General features: G+C 41.3%; 1 protein-coding gene across 1 annotated transcript in view; it reads left to right on the top strand.

The window, feature by feature from the left end:
• The window catches only part of jph3b (junctophilin 3b), a 65,213-nt gene that overhangs the window by 5,513 nt on the left and 42,907 nt on the right, over window positions 1-16,793 (top strand). The gene's annotated exons all lie outside the window — the stretch shown is intronic.

The following is a 16,793-nucleotide window of genomic DNA, read 5'->3' as shown; positions in this document are numbered from 1 at the left end:
TGTTCTAGGACAATACGGTTCAGGACTACACACAAACACATGCACAATCCATTACGGACGATGTGGTGATATCCGGAGACTAGATTAGTTTGAAGGGTTTCATCAGGACAGAGATGGCTTGACATTCAGCCAGACAGATGGGCCAGAAGAGACAATGTAAAGGATAGCGGGATGGACAGCTGTACAACTGCATGAATCACTTAGATGAACACATGACATAAAGAGGCCTGTCTGGATGATCATCGTCATCAGAAGAACTTTTTAATCAGGACGAGGGAGCTTGTGAATATGATGAGGAATGACCAAAGTCATGCAAAGGCTGAGGATGTTTGAATCACTGTAATGCATTTCAACTTTTAGGGTTATAGTTTCGTAGGTGGCGAATGCGGACATTGTAGCAATTTTTTTGCAGGCGCAAGCCTTATTGCGCCTGTTTGGGGATTTGGCTGACTGCTTTGCCAAAACCGCATTAGACAAGCGCTCTACCTTGCGCCAATAGCAATAATTGAAAATAATTATAATCTCTGGACTGAACGTGTGATGTTTGACTCTTTCGTTTCTTGCTTGTGAAAGTCGACCGAAGTTTGCAGTCCGAATCGCTAACGGACGCTCCGGATTAGAGCCGAAAAGTTTTTTGTTTTTCCCCGTACAAAAATTGTTATATGGCGTACGCATTTAAAATGATCAAAAAACGTAGAAAATACGGGGAAAACGTATAAGTTGACAGGTATGTCTACATGAAAGCACACGACATGAAAATATGGGTGTAGCAAAATAAAAAAGGATTTGAAACAGAAAATGAGTTTTGATTTAAAAGATGCGAGTGAATCGAATCAAACGGAATCGTTCTACTTTATATCTTCTATCGGAGAGGTGCACACCCCTACATGAAATGTTTCGGACTGTCCACAAAATCTGACGATAATAAGTATTATCAGAAGGTGTTCACATGACAAAACGAACTCCAGGAACAAAATATATTACCTGAAGACAGTAACGGGCAGACATTACTGTCCCTTTTATTGACACCTGCCGTGAACCAACAGTCAAATGACATTTACATAAGTAGTGGAGAGGTCTAGACATAAGTGGGTTCAGATGTCGGCTCAGGCTCTTTCTGGCTTGCTTCCATATTCCCCAAACCATGCAGGTTAAGTTAATTAAAGACTTTAAATCTCTATAATTGTATGTGAGTGTGGAGGGTAGTTTGTTCCTATTTGCCCTCCAATGGCCAGCTTCCCGTTCAAGCTATAGAAAATGGATGGGTGAATAACTATTATGTGCAGTATTTTGTGCATGCTTGCGTCTTTAGTTTGTGATCATGTCCATGAATCCAGGAGATGGGAGATAATCGCTTGATTTCATCGAGCTATTGTACAGCTGTTGTATCACAGGAGTTTCAGGCTAGGTTCACACCACTGGCAAATGCGACCCAGATCGGATTTCTTTGCCCATATGCGATCTGTATCTGATTTTTTAAGACAGTCCGAACGGCTCAATTCCGATTTTTTAAAATGCGACCTGGGTCGCTTTAATATGTGGTCCTAGATCGGATACGTATCCGATCTTTTCCAATGTGTCTGAACGGCCAGGTCGCATATATCCGACATTGCCGTCATCTGGAGCCCAAAATGCGCTCGGCGCAGGCAGAGGGAAAGTGCTGGCAGCAGAGGATCGAACCTGCAAAGTTGTTTTGAGTAACACTATTGACTTTATATTTGACCTTAATTTAATCCCACCTGGAACATGAAGCATGAAGTGCACATTTATGGCGATCGTAGTAATTCAGCCACGGCTCGGATCGATTCATTTTTTTACACACGGTTATGACGTGACGTCATCGTTAGTGATGTCTCCATGAAATGAGATATTAAAGCGTTGCCTCGTGATTTTCCCCAATTACTGTATTTCTACTTCCTACCTAATCGCTTCACTGTATAAAAGCCCCGACACGCTGGACCACTTCCACAAACACAACGTCAGAGTGACGTCGTCTCTCTCCTTCTGCGCATGCGGGCCACTTTGACGACGCATGTGTTTATACAGCAGACAAGGCAGAAGTCGCATTTATAATGTAATATGAACACTTACACAAAAAATTTAGCATTAAGACCTGCGGTATGAACCTAGCCTTAGTCATTGCATAGCAGAAATGTGTGAAACTGTGGATTTCAGTGGAATGCGGATGGCAATCTGTTCTAAAATGGTGGTTGACGTCCCACTCAACACTTTTTAACGGCACTGGCAATTTTCAAGTAAAATTTAAACATTATTGAAGATCATACACGTGTAAAAATGAGGCAACCTTAGTAATATTAAGATAAAAATAAAAACACTCAGTCTTAATATTATGAACCAATGCAAAGATGAGTCACATATCAGTATCACATATCTCATTTTTGCAAACGTGCATAACTGAAACACACGTAAAATAAAGTTAACCACAGCAAAATTTTGTACCCGAACTGTGAGTCTGAGTTTCTCATGTAATTTCTGGAATAAAACGTTTCATATCAGTTTCACAGGAAAAAAATATTTTAATGTGATTTTCCAAGCTGTGACAATGCATTGATGTGTGGTGGTTATTTTTTCTCAACTATTTATACTTTATTTCCCGTTCAATATGTGAAACATTCATTATCAATCTTCATCTCGGTCAACTCACCTTGTAAACAAATGCATTTTCACGGCTGTTATTTCTATTTACAATTGTGGCTGAAACGTTCAATCAATTCCACTCGTGTGTCTCACATTGCAGGTGTTAGTTTCCCCTGCGCTTTTAAGGTCTGCCATCGTATCACTCCTGATATATTCTATACGAGTGTAGTATCTCATTGACTGTGCATAAATCCAGCAATCTTTCTCTGTCGTGTATCATCTGGCAGATCCACTCTCCCCTCCACTACATCTGATATGAAACAGCTCTCCTCTCCTCTCATCTTGTTGCTGTTTGGCTTTTTACTCCTCTCCTACGTTTGTTCTCCTCCCACCTTTCCCTTTCCTCCCGCATCCCACTGCATTTCCACAGAGCTCCTCTATACAGTACATTGGGTTTCCATAGCAACGCACATCGATGTGCAGCAGGTCAGCGTGTCACGAGAGACTCTGTACCTTGCTGCTATTGGTCACTCGGAGGGCTGTACAAGGCTCTGATTGGCTGGCTTGGCCTTCCGGGCTAATGGTGTTTACTGAGATGAGGAGCTAAGCTGACTGATTACATCCACATACACACACAGACACACGCAGACGCACCCCCGCATGCGCACACACACACACACACACACATTTACACGTACACACACACAATGAGGAAGAGAGCAATAGAGAGGCAGATTATTTGTCACTGTGTTAGGCAGCCGGTAACAGCCAGAGATTACAGTAGTCAGTTGTTGTGTCTGACTGCTTAATGCAGCGACACAGCCACAGCAAATAACAATTCCCATGTATTATGAAGACCTAAGGCCCTAATAGAGCAAACCGACGTCGGAGGCCGTCTGTTTGGTGTAGTGGCCACCGTCGTAGTGTCGTAACCCGTCTGTAAGCGTCTTGCGGGCGTTTACGTATGTCGGCGTCGCCAGTCGTGACAATTGGTCACTCTGATTGGCTGTTAGCTAGCAAATCAGCGCTCGAAGCAGCAACGTGAAGTGCCAAATGCGGAAAAAACAGTGAGCACGCCTCCGCTGCCTTAATCTTCTTACAAGTACAAGAGCGAGGGTTGACAATTGAAGTATTTCACAATACCGTGTCAAGAACGTGATGTTTGTTTACTTCGCGTGGGAGTTCATCGTGAGCGAAGACTAGAGCCGAATGCATTGTTTACGTTGTTATAATCAGCCTCCGGTCAACAGTTTTCCGGTTGGATTTTTCTAACCATGAGAAATGGTGACTACCGCCGCCGATGGTATGGAAGGGTATTACATATTATGCATGCGCAGAAGGTACTTTAATGTTCAGCGTCGCTGTCTGTCGTTGCGGTGTATTTTTCCAGCGTGACGTGCCAACAGCCGGCCGGACGCCACAGGGGGTAAGCGTCTGTCACTGTTGGCCAACGTCGTTTTGGTCTATCTAGGCCTTTAAAGTGGAAGTCAGCCTAAACATTTTTTTTTCAAGAATATGTTCTATGCAAGCCCACTAGTTGAAACAAGGCATTCTGATAAGTATTTGTGGAATAAGAGTTAATCCACTCGTTTTTAGCCATCTAAATATGTGAAATATGTGCCTTCGCTCAATAAGGATTGAGAAGTGTTTTTCAAACTTTTTTGAGTCAAGGCACATTTATTTAATTGAAAAAAAAATCCCGCGGCACACCGTGAGTCGAAATTGTGAAAAAAAAAGCTTATTTTAACAATATAAGTGTTATATTGTTTATGTAAGCATTTTTTAACATTGAAGAATGACGTTATATTATAATGTCTTGAATGAGAATTAAATAAACACAAAGAAAAAACATTTTATAATGTTTCATGTTGATACTTGGGCCTGTTTGGATAAACATGCGGCACTAATTCGCTTGTCTCTAAACAAAAACATTTAGCTACCTGCTGCTGCTGCTGCTACCTGCTGGTATGGAAGAGTACTACAATTTATAAAGACATGATTACGCTGCCAGGCGCTAGACCGATGGCACACAAATTGGATAATTTACCACGGCACACCTGACAATATCTCGCGGCACACAGAGTTTGAAAAACACTGGTTTAGATGAATAATGCTCAAATGGACGTCGGCCTTGCTGTCTGCGTTGCCTGTTGTATGCCTACCTGTCTGTTTTTACATTAGTTTGATGAGTTTTTCCACTCTTTCTATTCCCCTCTAGTGAGGTCAGTGGCCTGATCTTTTTGAAATCACTATCAAAGTTATTACTTGGATGAACTACTTGCATTCTTTATGCGTCTTTTGATATTGCACTTTTATTTCCATAGATCGCAAACACCATCCAAGATGTAGGTGAGAGTGCAGTGCAGTTTCTCTTAGCACCAGAATAGCGTGAAGCCCAAAAGGCTCTTCCTTCCCTGCTGATTCTGCACAAAAAAACACATACTGTATCAGCATAATAATAATACGTACATGCCTCTCTTATATAAGGGGAGTTAGGATGTTTGAAATGCGGATTAGTGGAGCTGTCTTTCATATGAAAATTCCAAAAATCTCTTTTGGATATGTAGCCAGGATCAGTGCTGATGAAGTAATAATTGGACAAACCATCGAGGGAGTTTGCCCAGAAAGCACTTTGCGTGGGCTCTTTCCTGGATTATCTGAAAAAGGCCACAGATTATTATGCTTGCCATAATATCAATTTGTAGTGATCAATGACCATTTATGCAAATGTTACACATACATAATTTGTGGGATTACAGTTTTCCAACAGTCATACCTCTGTCAATGAGACAGGTGCACAAACAAGAACTTGTTGAGCAAAGTTCCCCAGCTGCTTCAGGTTTGAAAGGTACCTTCTCCATACTGCCTGTTTCAACTCCTTACACACATTTTTAATAGGATTTACATCAGGGCTTTTCAGAATAGTCCAATGATTTGTTCTCAGCCATTTTGGATGTTTGCATCTGTAAACGTAGAGCTGATGTAGTTGCCAAAAAGCTGCGCTTTGGTTTCGTCTGTCCAAAGGACATTCTCCCAGTAGCTTTGTGGCTTGCAAATTTGCATTTTGGCAAATTTCAGCCTCACAAGCTTCAAGTTATTTTAGTGTGCATTGTGGATTTTTCGTTCTGTTATGAAAGGGCGCCAGCACTTTGGTCCAGTTCGACAGGTTGTATTTTTCTGCTGTTGCACATCATCCATCCATTCACTATATTGCTCATCTTCATTAGGGTCGCCGTTGAGCTGGAGCCTGACTTTGGGTGAGCTGTGGGGTGCGCCCTGAACTGGTCGCCAGCAAATTGCAAGGCACATATAGACAAACAACCATTCACAATCACATTTACACCTCAAGACACTTTAGCATGATCAATCAACTTAACATGTTTTTTGGAATGTGGCCCACCCAAGCACGGACGGGAGCTGTGTGGGAGTTTTTAAATCCACAAGTGTGGAATTTGTGCAGTGGAGTGGACTAATATATCAAATTTTAATCCATAAAATCATGAGGATTTTTAATCTGGTATCATACATTAGTTTTTTGTTGCGCCGTCGCAGTGCACTGAAGCAGTAGAGTAGAAGCATAATGATGCTGAGATGATTTTTGCTTGCTTGGCAGCAAAGGGAACACTCAGTAGTTTGAATGGCCAGAGGAAGAAATTGGACCACAAAAAAATAAAAAATAAAAAATAAAAAACAGGACGGCATGAAGCAAAGTCCGTTGTGACACTATTTCTGAAAAAACATAAGTGAGGCTGTCGTTATATTGTGAATTCATTCTTTCCTGTCCGTTTGAATGAAGATGCAGCCAAAAGCGATGCACCTTATGGTTTAGTGGCTGGAAGTAGATTAAACATTATGCCTGCTGGAAGCACGTCTAAATTCTGGTGCAGGTGGTCTTGGTGGCAATCTTGGTAGATTTGATCGAGGTGCAGGCAGACAGATTCTGAACTCCATGGCCATGTGTCATGAATTTCATTCATTAATCTTACAGCGAGCAACATACTTTCTAAATCATTGTAGAAATGAATTCATTGAAGGCATTATTATCTCTATAATATTTTTGAAATCACGCCCCCTGGCCACGGCACAGTTATGGCGTGTGGGGATTGTAATGTTGGGTGTTACAAACAGACAAGTGCCCACTTCAGAGTGGTGATCTGTAATCACCACAGCCAACTTTACATCATCCAAAAGTGGAAATCTTGCAGTTCCTTAATGTATTTTGCGTGCGTCGAACTCCTGCTTGGAATTCAGCAAATCGGTTCTGCTTCCGCCATAGAGACCGCGTGCCTCTCCTGCATTGAATTTAAAACCATATGAGAGGAACCGCTTGCCGGGAAGCAAGTCGGCTGTGTCCACGCCCACAACAGCGCAAATGCCCATTTTCCCATCTGTGCGCGTCTATGAAAATACCAAAAGACAAAAAACTCCACCCATGCACACAGTTAGATCATGCTTTGCACTAGACTTGGGCTGAGCGTGAAAATAGGGCCCATATTGTAACAAGACCTATTTCTAAAACCGAAAGGATCATAAACAAGATAATTATGGCTCAAACCACCCATTCTTCTCATTCTCTTCTGTTTCTAAATCTGTCTAAGCAGCAACCATATACAATAGCGGCAATACAGGACACAGGAAACTGAAAGGAGTGCAGTTCCGCAGGCATATTTAGTTCTTATTTGGTATCTTGAGGGGTGTTTTCAGATGCTGGACTGACAAATTACTAGGACCCCATTAAAATGTTTATATGCTAATATTTTCTTGCAGGAATCAGCAGACTGGGGCTACTTTTTTTTTGTTATTGCTTTGCATTTGAACGTGAATAAGTTCAGAACAGAGCTTCAGGCTTATAGGCATCCTGTTCTGGGATTCACTTTTGCTGTCCCTCCTGGTTTCCCTTTGCTGAAATGAAGCAGTTAATGTTTGATGATTAAGATAATCTTTGCAAAGGGACATATTATGAAAATTGGTCTTTTAATGGCTTGTGTATAAATACCTCTGTCTCTGGAGTCCCTGCAACAACCATGTCATCATTTTTTTCCACTCCCCATTTCTGAAAATGTATCTGCGAGCGAGTTTAATATATATAACTGCCCCCCCACAAAGAGGTTCTTATAGGTGTCCTTTCCCTGTGAGTTGACAAGAGGGTTGTGAAATAAAGGCATAATGTCATCTTTCAACAAAAACATGTTGGCCATTGAATAATCACCCTGATCAGCTTCAAATTTAATGTGAAGAAACATTTTCAAGTGATACTGCAGCACTTCTCAGAATGTACAGGCGAGTGACTGCAGATCAAACTTATTTTACTTCATGGGCCACATTGCAGTTAAAGAATGTTCCCCTGTTAGCCATTATGACTGTAAAACAAAATATGTACAATATAAATTACCTAATCGATATTACAAACCGTTACGGCCGGCGACAGGTGGAATCAACCACAAAGCAGTTACAGAGTATACAGAAAATTTAATAGTGCTGATTTAAAAAAAGTTAAAGTAGCTAATTAAAATAAATACAAAAAGGGCAAAAACGGATAAACAAAATGTGAAGACAAAAACACTTGAAAACAAGCCGCAAACTACAAAAACAAAGACTAATGAAATACGCGGCTGACGGTGAAAAGAGGGAGCAAGTGTCAAACTCTCAGGAACCATTACAAAAAAACAAAATGAATTGGACGGTGAGAACAAACTGAAGCAAAACAGAATGCATACATTGCCAAACAAAGGAATCAGAGGGACAATCCTAAATCTTCTTGGCGGCTTTCTGGCATTTTAAGACTGGGAGCTAATTACCAATCGCTCCCAGGTGTGCACCTCCAAGACTGTGAGCTGATTGGCAATTGCTCCCAGGTGCACGCCTACATGTTCACTCCCCCTAGCTCACTGCCACTGACTTATATATGAATGGACTAACAAGGGAGAAGGGAAGCCACCAGTGGGAATCTTATGTTGCCACTCACTAAGCCCACCTCGCCTGAACACATTGATTTCTCCATGGCGTTTTCATGAAGAAGTGCTACATACACATTTCATCTGTAGAAGTGCAATTCTCATAAGGTATATCTTTGAGTCCTACTCAAAGATTCATCTGGATGATTTTGTCAAAACAATCAACAATGCATTGAAGAAAAAAAAAGCCCATCGGGACAAAATTTGCTGTGAAATGCAAACCCAACCTCTGCCTGTCATAATTCAGTATACTGAGATAATTTAGTCTGAATGGTTGATGCAAGGAGTGAAATTCATTCTTGAATAGGTTCTTATGACTCCAAACAGGGATCCTAGCATAAAACCTGTACTGTACTGATAACAGTCTTTTCAGCTCAAAAATAATAGAAGTTGTCATTAACAGTGGCAATGTAAGATGGCTGCCCTCAGTCAGCTTCAGTCGCGAGGGGCCTATTGATAATCTAATCATACAGTATATAAATCCGTGCTTACTGCACCCCAAAGGGAAACGGAAAAACACAAGTAAGAAACAGCTGACAGCAAAAAAGAACAGAACGAAAGAAAGAGACAGAACGTGACATGTAAAGCTCTCAATGTTAAGGAAATGTGCAATTTTGGTAGAGATTTTTAAAATGATTTGGTGGGCTGGATTTGGCCCCCGTGACTTGAGTTTAACATCTGTGCCATAGCTGGACTTGGTAAATGCATGCACTCCTATAAATCTAAGACTGATGAGGCCAGTCTTGTTTAGGGTCATTGCAGTTCCCGTGGCCTCACACAGTGACACTTCTCCCAACATGCAGCTGCTGATATGGAGAAAAACACATAAATCTTTTATCGTGTACCTAGATTTCAAAGTACATTTTGGTATGTGTGTCCTCACTTTCATGTGTGTTCATGTACAGGTGTACATCCTTACTCTGCAAAATATGTACAGTATTTTAAAGCCTTGCAACAGGGCACCAAAAGCAGTCTATGACGTGTATCTTACTTGAGACAGTGAATGGGTCAATGTGCCATATTTTTTAAGAATATGTTATATGCAGGCCCACTAGTTGGAACAAGGCATTGTGACAAATATTGCGTTTGTGGAATATGAGAAATCCACCCCTTTTTAGCTAGCTATTTTATCACTCCTGTCGACTGAAGATGACATCGAAGTTGCTCAGGGCTCAGTTAACGACCAATCGTGGCTCAGCCCTAGAAAACAGGTGAGCCGTGATTGGTCGTTATCTGAGCCCTGAGCAACTTTTATGTCATTTTCAGTCGACAGAAGTGATAAAATGGCCGCCCCCGGAGATAGCTAAAAACGGGTGGATTAAGTCTTATTCCACAACGCAATATTTATCAGAACGGTTGATTTCCCCGATGGGAATGGTGCATGACCAAATTGTGGAGCTTCTGTGTTGTTTACGCAGCCTTGATCTGCCCACGTTAACGCTCTTCTACTCGGCAGCCTTGTGCTACGGTAGCCGCGACCTGAATTATAGGCCCATATAATTCAAAAGTGCTTCCTGTTGGCCTCCAGGCAGAATCTGCTAAATCGTTTTGGCATGTGAGTTGCAACTGTACGCACAGGGAGCTTTACGTACCCACGTACCCAGTGCTTGCTACACACAGTCAATGGTGATGGTGAGACACGGCTAAAGGCTAAAGACCAAAAAGACGCTGGCCAACAGTGACAGACGCTTAACCCCTGTGGCGTGGGGCCGGCTGTCGGCACGTCACGCTGGAGGAATACACCGCAACGACAGACAGCGACGCTGACCATTAAAGTACCTTCTGCGTATGCATAACATGTAATACCCTTCCATACCATCGGCGGCGGTAGTCACCATTTCTCATGGTTAGAAAAATCCAACCGGAAAGATGTTGACCGGGGGTGGATTATAAAAAACTTCAACAATGCATTCAGCTATATTCTTCGCTCACAATGAACTCCCACGCGAAGTAAACCCTCGCGTTCTTGACACGGTATTGTGAAATATTTACATTGTCAACCCTCGCTCTTGCACTTCTAAGAAGATTAAGGCAGCGGAGGCGTGCTCACTGTTTATCCGCATTTGTCACTTCACGTTGGTGCTCCGAGCGCTGATTTGCTAGCTAACAGCCAATCAGAGTGACCAAATTTCACGACTCACGACGCCGATTCAACATGCTTAAACGCTCACTAGATGCTTACTGTCGCGTTACGACACTACGACGGTGGCCACTACACCAATCAGACGGAGCATTCAGACGCCACGACGCTTCACGACCTCCGACGTCGCTTTGCTCTATCAGGGCCTTATAAGCTCATCAGCTGTTGCACACTCGGTCATTGTCAGAGGACACATTCTAACACATCTATTTGACAATGAAGAAACACTCCACATTGCTCGGATTGATACCTCCGTTCTAGAATTTGGATGTTGCCAGTCACAGTTTATCATTAAATTGGTCTCTTTGGAATGGATCTTGTAAAGAACCACCACCAAATGCCTGCTGTGCAGACTCTATTTTTCAGCACCATGGAAAGCGACACACAGCCTTGTGTCCCTGCATATTTTAGTAACAGAGGCATTGCACTGGATTTTCCAAAAGCATTACAGTTTTTTCTTAGTTGCTTTAGTACATTTCTCATGGGAGTTGAATTTCTCAAAACTACTTGTTCAATTTTCACATCACTGTGTCACTTGTGCAATGTGTACATCAACAAAGCAGTTTCTCATTTCTTTGAACAAGTGGCAAATGCTTTGGCACAACCATGCAAATGATTATGTCGAATTCTCTGCTTCCTCCGACATTATCAATGGCTTATGTCATGTTGATCAAAAAGTATGACAATGCGTCTTTGTTGAATTGTCTCACACCCCAAAACGTTTTAGCATTAGTTCATTGTATACTTGTAAGTCTTTACATACAAAAATGAACAAGTTGTCACAATATGTCAAGCATATTTCGATACATTTCTATTTACCTTTTTTCCCCCATGTGAATCTTGACTTTTCTAACGAATGGAAATTCGTGAAGCATTTGGTCAACCAGTGATCAGCAAGTTTTCTGTAATAGCTCATTGTAGGTGAAAATAATAGTTGTGATGTGTATACATGCAGTATATTCCTTAACTTCTTAGAAATTCCATTCCGAAATTGTCATTTGTCGTGGTATGAAGCAAATGTTGGTTGAAATTCAGATTCAGAAGTCAATTCAGAAGGTGGACTTGTTGTATTTTAGAGGGTCGTGCTGTCTGCTTAACAAATGAGATCCGAGGATAAACTCATCATCAGTTGGGCTCATAAAGTTTACATCCCCTAGGGCAGGGGTGTCAAGCAAATTTTTGTCGCGGGCCACATCGTAGTTATGATTTCCTTCGGAGGGCCGTTATGTGTGTGAACCCAAATAAATGTACGAATGCCTTGTATTACATAAACACAACAAATTGATGGATAACTAGATTTAAAATCAGCGGCTGTACTGAAAGAAAAGTATTTAACTTACAGTTGCTCATGATTAAAAGTGTGATTATTTTCTACTCTTTCGTTCAAATGATAGTTGAACATGTTTTAATCATGTGCAACTGATGAACAATGTCCGAATTAAGTAAATGAATTAAACCAAATATATATATTTTTTATCAGTGTAGTAAAAACTGCGTGTTCAAATATTGTTATATTAATCTTAAATGGGAGATTGGTAACATGAAATGTTTCCAATATCTCAAAATTTTTTTTAAAGTGAAGACAATTTGCAATGTTAGTATTTTAACAAGAAACATGAAGTCGATGCACATAATTTGCTTTCGCGGGCCACATAAAATGATGTGGTGGGCCAGATCTGGCCCCTGGGCCTTGAGTTTGACACAGGTAACTTAGAGGTATGTAAACCTATGAGCACAAATGTATATATCACCATTCACTACTAGTTAGCAGACATACAGTTGTGCACATAAGTTTACATCCCCTAGGGCTAGGGGATATAAACTTATGAGCACAACTTGTAAGTGCAATTTACTTATCAGCCTCTGATGTACTTATAGCATTTTGTTTTTCGTACTACTCAAAGGAATTCAATTATTTGTAAGGTGAATAAAAAAATGACACTCAGAAGCCAGTTAGTTTAGCCTTGGTCTTGGCCCTGGTTTAGTTCTGAAATGGTCTATCATCAGATGAGCATTCAATCCCAACGATTTATAATTGGGCTGCTCAAACTGAAGTTATGACTTCAGATGATATCTCAGGTGCAAGCACTTTACGTTCTATATATTTGCTGAGCTCTACATTATGGTTATAATAGCGTATTTCTTTCAGTTCTGAGGACTGTGATGTGAAAGTTGTGTCATACTGCAGAAGTAGAGCAATTTAATATGGATATGAAGGGCAATGGCATTTGTTTGCCTTGTGTGTCTTATTTTGCAGCCTGGTGCATTTATTTCAAGCCAGCCCCAGCCTCCTTCGATTGACCAAGCTTTGTGGTGGATGTTTAATGTTTAAAATGCTAATCCTGTAACACTGTTCCATGGGTCCTTGTATGGACTTTGATCTGTCCGTCATATGGTTGTGCAGCTGTGTCCTGACATGATTACAAAGGCCTGAGCAGATGTGCTGGCCAGATGTCTTTGACACGGGCGCTTTGCTGTGTGTGAGACAGTTGCGAAGATGCTGCCCAAATGAGAACATGATACAGTGAACCCCCATTTATCATGGAGAGTACGTTCCAGACCAGATTCAGCTATAGTGAGACCATAAAAAGAAAAAAACCTTCTTATACTTTTACCCATTCCACATGCTTTAAACACATTTAATCTCAGCAAAAACCTAACCTGTTTTCACTCTCTCACTGTCAAGAAAGGTGACTTCTAGTAGAGCGGCACAGTGTTCGACTGGTAAGCACGTCCGCCTCACAGTTCAGAGGTCGTGGGTTCGATCCCGGTTCCGGCCTCCCTGTGTGGAGTTTGCATGTTCTCCCCGTGCCTGCGTGGGTTTCCTCCGGGTACTCCGGTTTCCTCCCACATTCCAAAAACATGCATGTTAAGTTGATTGGACTGTCTAAATTGCCCCTAGGTGTGATTGTGAGTGCGGATGTTTGTTTGTCTCTGTGTGCCCTGTGATTGGCTGGCAACCAATTCAGGGTGTCCCCCGCCTACTGCCCGAAGACAGCTGGGATAGGCTTCAGCACGCCCCGCGACCCTTGTGAGGAGAAGCGGTATCGATAATGGATGGATGGACTTCTAGTAGAGGTTTACTAGAATCCTGAATCATAAAACAAAACAGAATTTAACATGCATATTCAAACACAAACTTTTCAACCAAACCACGTAATTTCGTCAACAAAAAAAATACACTAGATTAATATTAACCCATCATTATAAATGCCACAAGCGGGCCTACAGATTAGCATAGATATTAGGTAATTAAAACCTTCAAACAACTGCTACTTTAACATGCACCTAGCAGTAACACATATACAATAAATTGAGCAAAACACAAAACTACCACGCATATTTTCTCTCTGCTCTGTAGGAACAATGAATAAGAAAATGTCAGAAGGTGGCACGGTACTGTATTATATTGAAGGGGCATTACATTCATTTTTGCTGTTGTCATTATCATTACAACTGTGGAAAAACATTACAAAAAAAAAAACCCTAATCACTTAAAAATGTGCGCTATAGTGGGCATGTAAACGGTGAACCGTGATATAGCAGGGGTTCACTGTAGTGTTTTTTTGTTTTTTTTTAAATAACCCTTGTAGGCGCATGTTATTATTGTGTGACTTTGTTCTATAACGTAAGCAACAATACAATTGGTTTATAAAAATGGCTTCATTCAGCACTTCTCACTTCAGTGACACTTAAACCCACCGGGGAAATGGTTGTGTGTGTTTACGACAGAGAGAGGGAGCGTAGCTGCAGTCCTCATTTGGTCATGTAGTTTGGTTTAGTGCACAGAATGATTCACAGACCTGTTACATCACAGCTACGGCAGACTGGATGGATCACTTGTACTCTATTGGGACACACTTCCGTTTGAGAGAGCAAGAGGGTGTGTGTGTGTGTGTGTGTGTGTGGTTGAGGGAGAGGCAGATTGATGGAAAGACACACACACACACGCACACACACACACACACAGATGCCCTACTTTTCAGCAACATTGAGATATAAGTCCTATCGTGCAGCAGTGAATGTGTGTTACTGTTATGCAATTTCAGTTGTGATGAAAGAACGGGAAGGCAATGACTGACAGGAGCAGAGCACCTCTCGACTTATTACGGACAATATTTGGATTATTTGGAGGCAATATAAAATGCAGTGTAGGAGGCAGAGGTGACAGCGGCTCTAGGATCCCGCCAGAAGGCGTTTTGGGGGTTTGTTTACAACATGTATTTTATCTTTAATACAGATCAGAAGTTTAATTGCAGTAAAACCATGTATAAATAAACTCATCTCATAATAAAGTTTCCTTTGATAATATGTATTTGTTGGACTTCCTGCTGTTTCTCGGTCCAGGAACACCTCCTAGTGATGGCCTAGTGGCCATGATTGACATAGGAGGACAAATGACTTGACTTGACACCAGGAGTGTTTTAATCCAAATATTTAGTAGATTTTAAGGCTACAAACGGAAGGGAAGAACTATTTTGTGCAGCAGTCTAGGAATATGTCGTGACACAAAGCAACGCTCAGTTACAGCCATTCTTCAAAAAAAAAAAATTGGGTTGACTTCCCTTTAAAGCTTATTCATCAGCTGGCTAATTTCCTATTCACATGCACTTACCTTACGGATGCCCGCTTCTGGGTTTTAAGTTTGACAAATCGCTTGCCACCATACGATGTATGTGCAGTAGTTCCCCACACTGTTTACAACTGTTTATGTGTCAACCAAGATAGTATTTAGCTGCTAACAAAGCCACTGTTGGTCACTGTCATCATCAGAAAAAGGGGCATCTGTCCAGACCAGTCCGTCAGTCTGACGCAATGCCCACCTCTGCAAACATTTACAATGCATACCATATTATACTTGTGGTGGAAATGTAGCTTTGGTCAGCTGTTGAAAAGGTTACAACTTAAACTGCTTTGTTTTTCAGAGGAAAAAGTGAATCTTATTTTACAAGTGCAGTAACTTGTTGTGTTATTTTACTACAATCCAATACAGTACAAAACTAACTGGTATTTTAATGAAATCATCACTCTGGTAAGTAGGGACTTTCTAGACATGATCAGAATATACTGTAAGTATAAGTGCTGAACATCTTTGAAATACAAGAACATGTTTTTTTACTGTTGCCACATCCAAAGTTTTATTTCCCCTTGGTGCAAAACAATAGGTTCTATTTTCATAGATGGTGCAGCTGAGCTTGAGCATAAAAACTGGCGCCTCTTGATTTCGTGCTGGTGCAAGTTTAATTTCGCCTGTTTGGGAGCACAGCTGACATTTTGGAGGCACAAAATGTGCATAAACTTTAAACCTGCTGGAATCACGTCTAACTATTGGCACAAGGTAGATCACTTGTCGAACTTGATTTAACCGGTGCACAGGTTGACAGATTCTGAGCTCCGTGGACATGTGTGATGGATGTCATCATATTTCATTCAGAAATATGATAATATGACAAGCGTGCGTCGAACCATTTTAATAATTGCAGAAATCAATTAATGCAATGCATCATTATTAGCATCTTTAAAATCCTCCCACCGGCCGCGACAACTATGGAGGAGAGGTGTGGGGGTTATCAAACAGACATGAACGATTGAGTGGAAGGTGGTCTCTGAGTACCCATTTCAGAGCGGTGATCTGTGATCTCCCTGGCCAACTTTATATCATCCGCCCATGGACGTCTGCTTACAGTTCCTTATAAACTTACTTTGCACCTCGACCTGCCGAAGGACTAGAGCAAATCTGTTTTTCTTTATTCTTTTATCAGCGCTCCCCTGGCGCTGCATTTAAGGTCGTCTGTGTTCACGCCCACAACGGCGTTGAATGCAATTTTTTTCAAATCTGCCACACTGTCTGACTTTCACTTGTCTGTGAAAATAACAAAACAAGGTCTACCCCAACTCCATGGAGATTTAGACTATGCATCATGCTAGACGTATGAAAATAGAGTCCACTAAGTTTGGCACCGCAATGATTTGATTGTCTTATTCTCAAGTCGGTACCACAACAAATTCTTAGAAACCAGAGGATACCTGAAAGGAAATATAAAGGTTTTCTTTCTTCTACTTTTAATTATGTCCAGTTTTGTGTCAGAAGAAGGCTGGAA

The sequence above is a fragment of the Filicampus tigris genome, chromosome 4 (genome assembly GCF_054856515.1).
Source record: "Filicampus tigris isolate MCC_2025a chromosome 4, RoL_Ftig_1.0, whole genome shotgun sequence".
Taxonomy (NCBI): domain Eukaryota; kingdom Metazoa; phylum Chordata; class Actinopteri; order Syngnathiformes; family Syngnathidae; genus Filicampus; species Filicampus tigris.
Note: the sequence above shows the minus strand (reverse complement) of the source record. Positions and strands in the feature narration are given on the sequence as shown.